At 40.2% G+C, this 6,253-nt stretch overlaps 1 long non-coding RNA gene across 1 annotated transcript; it reads right to left on the bottom strand.

The window, feature by feature from the left end:
• Positions 1-1,283: 1,283 nt before the first annotated feature.
• LOC104957442 (uncharacterized) lies at positions 1,284-5,578 on the bottom strand. Its single transcript, XR_799666.1, has 3 exons — positions 5,517-5,578; positions 5,224-5,280; positions 1,284-1,393 (listed from the first exon to the last, which is right to left on the bottom strand). It is a non-coding gene; the product is annotated as an uncharacterized lncRNA (long non-coding RNA).
• Positions 5,579-6,253: the final 675 nt, after the last annotated feature.

Here is a 6,253-nt window from a genome sequence, read left to right as displayed (position 1 = left end):
CTTTTACAGGTGCTCAAAGTCGCTTTACAGAAATATGTAGATACCTTAAACCAGTTAAGCCCCATGCCCCCGGTACCGGGAGCTGCACGCAGCATCTTGCAACGGAACAGGAAATCAGGGGTTCTTAGGCAAGGCAAGTTTATTTATATAGCACTTTTCTGTACGCGACAATTCAAAGTGCTTTACAAAACAAATTAAAATACTTTTTAGGAATAAATACAGTAAAAACACATTTATATAATGGCATTTTACAACAGGCCTTACAAAGCAAAGATAGTAAAATAATAAAAATAAACACCACAGGTATACAATACATGTTTAAAAGGCATACTGTAGTGTGAATATGAGCAGCTCAATTGAAAGCAGCGGCAAAGAGATATATTTTTAGTCTCGATTTAAAAATAGTAAGCGTTTCTGCGGACGTGCATGATTTGGGTAGTTTGTTCCAGATTGTCGGGCATAATAACTAAATGCTGCCTCTCCATGTTTTGTTTTTACTCTCGGAACCGATAGCAGACCCATCCCCGAAGACCTGAGGCACCTTGATTGCTCGTAATTATGTAGGAGTTCAACAATATACTTTGGTCCTAAACCATGTAATGATTTAAAGACTAGCAATAGTACTTTAAAATCATTCAATTTGTTATTCTACAGTATTGTTGTTTGATAGTTATTTGTTAATGTAATCCAATTTGTGTTCTTTGAAATTGAAAAGGATATCGCATCATGTTTGTTACTTTCGTTGCAGTTGTATTATGTCTTAAGTGTAATTTGGCTTGGCTTCCTATTTATGGACATGCTTTTATTTTTAAGGAGAGTTAGCGCAGTTGACAGGAAGTTGTTGTTGCTATGGAAACAATGTGACGGAGATTAACGGAGAAAAGTAATATCTACATACAAAGACGGAGAAAGTAAATGATAATGTTTATGGTTAAGTGTTAGCACCCCCCAAAGAGGCACAAGCTCTTACGTTGATATTGGAGATTTCAATAAATTAAATTTGAAAAAAAAAAACGGGGAAAAAACAAACAAAACGAATATCCGAATAACCAAATTGAAACCCGAATAGTACTCCAACGAATGAATATTCGGGTACAGCCCTAGTGATTATCCTGCTGAACCCTTGTAATGCTAACTTCCGGATCGGACAACAAAAAAACATCATCAGTGCACCACAATATATCCTCCTCCAGTTAACTAGTTGTGGTTATACTGGTCATATATCACACTAGTAAGCAGGATTTCATTGCATTCACTGCAGAGAGCAGCAGAGACAGCTCACCAGTTGGCAGCTGGTCATACTGGACACCAGCTGGGCTCCCTGGCAGCACAGGATGAATCCAGCCAGGTTAAGGAGCACACACACCACAGACAGCAGGACAAACACATTGACCTGGAGATGGAGGCATGGGGACAGGGGGTGGATGAAAAAGGAAGGGAGAATGGATTATTGTGGTGCTGTGGACATATTCTGTAAATCAAGACAGAATAAACATGATGTGAACACATGTTGGGAGATAAACAGTTGCTGTAATGGACCATGTACAAACAGGGAGGTGACATGAAATTATCTTACTAAACAGTAAAATTCAAAACATCAATAGGATAACACTTTATTGTCAGATCAAGTCTGACGTCACCACAGCAGCTCCATTTGCAACATCAAACAACGACAAATATTAAGACACGATACTCCTATCCTTATGCTCTTTCACAAGAAAGAGCAATGTTGAAATGTATAGTAAACATATTTTAGTAATGGTAGGAGGTATGGGTACTGATACTGAAACCCGGTATTAAACGGGTCCCCGGGGCTACATTTTTAAAGACTGTGGTATCGATATATTCCGACTTTATCGGTTTTGTTATCAGTACAGTAACAGAGGAGCACCGTTAAAATCCTAACGATACCCATCCCAGTAGGAGGTAAAGAATACGTCCACATTAATCCAGTTACATTTTTAAAGGCCTGTAGTCCTTTCTGTAGCACCCTACAACCAGACTACAACATTTGTTAAAAAAGAAAAAGAAAAAAGAAATAACACCATAACCATTTAATATATTTTTTAATGAGAAATGCAAAAACCTACATCCCTCTTATATCATAAATGATATCCCAAATGAGATGAGAAAACTCTAAAACGGTATTAGGACAACTGTAGGTTGACAAAATGCTATTTAGCTGTTGTTGTTGTTGTTGTTGTTGTTGTTGTTGTCGTGTGTTGTTTGCGGCCTTTTCCTTCACACTAATTACTTTTTGATTTTGGGAGTTGACCTCCAGTGTTCAAACGTACGAGAACAAGAGGACTTCTCTATCAGTTTAGATTCAACACGCCTTTCCGCATGACGAAAGCATCAAGGTATTTCCACGTAACAGCGTCATGGATGAACAAAGAGAACGTCACCGCCCCATAAACACAACTCTTAAGTAATATCAAGTCCAAAAAAACAACAATATGAGGCGCCCAATTTGATCAACGTCATGTTTATGAGACCACAAATAATTAGCTAACTACCCCTCCCCACAGTCCCTCTCCCTCACTGCCTGTCGCTGAGAATGATTATTTTCTGCCACTTCATATTGGATTATAACCAGGGGTGCACATAACTTTCTCAGTGAGGTACTCAGATGAGTACCTGGAGTCAGTGTTTGGTACTCCAACTTCTGGCTCCACTCAAAGTTATTTTATGAAGCCCTCTGTATCGCGAACGTCGACGGGGACGGGGACGGGGGGCCTAGTGGAGTACTTCGTGACCACAGAGCGTGAACGTTGTGATCAGCAGTTCTCCAGTGAAGGGGGGGAGTCTCCCACCGCAGCCGGTTGGCGTAGTTTTGGCACAATTCCGTTGTACAGACCGACGTTAACAGCAGCCCTGTCTGTGCACACGGAGACCGACTCTGTCGTCCGGTGATCAAACCGCCTTCTGGAAAAGCTTCACAAGTACGTCGGTACGCAAATGCGCTTTGTGACACAAGTGACGGTACGCATTTCAGATTGTTGCCGCGCATGCGTACCTGCGTACCAGTTATGTGCACCCCTATATTATAATATTAAAGTAATGAGCGACACTATCAGAAGCAGCTTTAATGGCCAAGTAAATGTTCACCCACATGAAATAAGGGCAGGCCGTACAAATAATGGTATCTTATGTAGCTACGTCGATGCGGGAGTACGCAATGGGTTGGGTACTGAAAAACCATAGAGGCCACAACGTTCCTGTTGACATCACCACTATCACAACTGCATTAAATAGAACCGTCTGCTGTTGTCTGTGAAAAATTATCTGAAGACACTTACTCGATATTTCAGAACTTTTAAAGATGGACTTGTTGAAGAACACGCCCATTACATCATGGTGCTGCTCTGCTGTCTCACATCTTACTTTGTTTTAAGCATCATACACAAACATCAATAACTGTTGGTGAGCTCTCCCAGTCTCTAAACATGTATTTACATCCACGATTTAATGGAAATTCTAGAAGACACACAACTAATTTCATAAGAATCCCTAAGAACTATAAACTGAAAATATTCCAAAAAAAGCAAAATGGAAATTCCTTTTACAACACACTGACTGAGTCAGCCACTCTAGTGTTAAACCTGTTGCTACTCTGGTAACCGCCAGCATCACTAAACTGACCATAAAGCCCCTGTCACACTGTCCCGAAATTGACACCCGATGGACACACGAATATGGAATTGTGAATTTCGCACGAAGATGGCCCCGAACAACACACGAAGGCAACATTTACATTACATTTAAGACATACAACTGCAACGAAAGTAACACAAACAATTATGTTAAAGTATTATGATACTAGACTGATANCAGACTTAAACAGTTAAATATACGTTGTGAATTCGAGGCGCCGCCAATGCGTACTCCATGCACAATCCATTAAGTGCAGCTATATTGGTGTCTTAGGTTATCTTGGTTTTAGTGAAACATTCCAGTAATTTGTGTGTGTGAACCACAGGTTAAAATGAGTGATCATAATTAATAGGTGATTGTAATAGGACGGTGAGTCGTCTGTGGAAAGTATGACTAGTCTGTGGGGTCTCTCATGCCAAAAGACGAGAGTCCTCTGAGCACTCGGGAAACCTGCCTAGTGAGAACAACAGGTAAGTGAAATAAAGTAATGTATTGTTAAGACTTCAGTGTGAGTTATTACTTATGTTCCTGTTACTTGGACAATTCTTCAAACAATACAGACATTGCACGCATCCTCTTCACGTCTTTGACAAGCTGTTCTCAGCGCAGGCTAGTACAATGTGTTACGAACGCACACTTGTCATGTTCCCTCCGATAAGCTCAACTCTAAAAGGGGCGCTTTTACGGAGAACTCAAATTCAATACCTTTATTCGAGCGCTCGACCGTCATAAACATTAGTTATGTTGCCAGAAGTTCTTGTATAGGTCTGGGCACACATCTCATAACAAAAATTATCTATCTCATTGACCCAGAGCTACCCACCACCACAAGTATCACATCACTCTGTATCATAGCATTAATATATTTTTTTTTTTTTTTTTGGGCATTCGTGAGGCATCGTTAAGCCATCTTTGGCATGCCAGAAGATTTTGCCACCAGCTCCCGAAGTTGCTGCCGGAGCCTGATAGATTCCACAGGCGGTCATACGATGGCTTAAGATGCCCTCACGAATGCCTTACGAAGGGCAAAATGGACACACAAAGTCAACGCGAAAATGAACCTTCACAAGGTCCTTCGGCAATGCTTTGTGATGCCAAAGATGTTGCCACCGCTCCCGAAGTTACTGCCGGAGCCTGAGAAACTCCACCGGCGGTCATACGATGGCATAAGATGCCCTCACGAATGGCCCGATGTTGTTACGATCAGAGCCGAATTTGAACATTTCCTTAATCGTGTGTCCTTCGGGTGTCAATTTCGGGACATTGTGACAGGGGCTTTAACAGAAACCTTGAGGAGAAAGAGGTGATCGAGGTGGAGGCATATTTTTGCCACAGAATGCTGTTCCATATTCTTCCATATCTATCTTTTCTTAATCTACATCTGTCCCCCCCCCCGCCTCCCGAAGGAGCACCGATGAGGGGAGGGAGCCTGGAAACCTGCTGACCGTGGCCCTGCATGGAACATGGTTGGACATCCCTAAGGGACTGGACTTAAATTTAATGGCAACACAAACATTGTAACTAATGCAATCACTTCTTTGTATAAAGAACAAAGAGAAAGTATCTTACCAGCAGCAGCATGGGTCTTCTCCATGTTGTGAGGCCTACGATGCCGGACAGAATGACCTGGAAACACACGGTGGAAAATGTGTTAGAAAGGGAAAATGTATCACCAATATATTTATTTATCCTTAAAGAGTACCCTAAGACTATCATGTGCAATGTGTTGGAACATTAGCCAATAGAAGGACAGGTGTTAGATAGCGATTTCACTATGTTGCGGAATTAAACAAAGGAGTCCAATTGAGGCGTTTCAGAAAGAGAGGGAGGCGTGGGTGTAACTAATTATTATTACTACTTACAAATGAAATCTGACCTCCGCCCTTTGTTGCATTTCCTCTGTCCAGTCCCTTTTCAAATGTTCTATCCAATAAAAAAGGTAAGATGTAAAAATGAAAAAAAAAAAAAAAGGTTTATTATGTAGCACAGTATGTCACAGCATATCTGATATGATTTGTTTGAGTGTGTTTTTGGGTAATAGTTATTGGCCCTTAAAAGTGCTGCTCTGTACCATCAATTGGGAAGTTGTGCCATTTGCATTTGCATTTAAACAAGTCAAGCCATAAGTCCGGGCAAAGCCAGTTGTATTTCAGAAGCAACAAAGTCTCAAAATGAACACCTACACTGAAAAAACCGAACCGTTGACTTCAATTTTCACATAACTGTATAAGGTAAGTTAAAAGCAATTATATTAGGTTGAACCTAATATTTTGTATTTTTAACTTAACATTATTGCTTTCAACTAACATAATACAGTTATGTGACATCAATTGACATAATACATTTGATTAAAGTCACCGTTTCAGTTTTTTCAGTGTGTGCTCATGGTCAGATCATTTCAGCTGAAATCGATTCTGTTGACACTTTATTGAATAGCACAACTTTGTTTTACTTCTTTATGTGTTTATTTCTTACCAGAATTGTGGCATTTCCACAACACTACTATAGCAATTTAGTAGTTGATCTATATCCTATCCTATGTATATATCCTATGTATATATATATATTGATTGATATATATCGATTATATATATATATA

Source organism: Notothenia coriiceps, unplaced genomic scaffold, assembly GCF_000735185.1.
Source record: "Notothenia coriiceps isolate Sejong01 unplaced genomic scaffold, NC01 NC01_scaffold00027071, whole genome shotgun sequence".
In the NCBI taxonomy this organism is placed as follows: Eukaryota; Metazoa; Chordata; class Actinopteri; order Perciformes; family Nototheniidae; genus Notothenia; species Notothenia coriiceps.
Note: the sequence above shows the minus strand (reverse complement) of the source record. Positions and strands in the feature narration are given on the sequence as shown.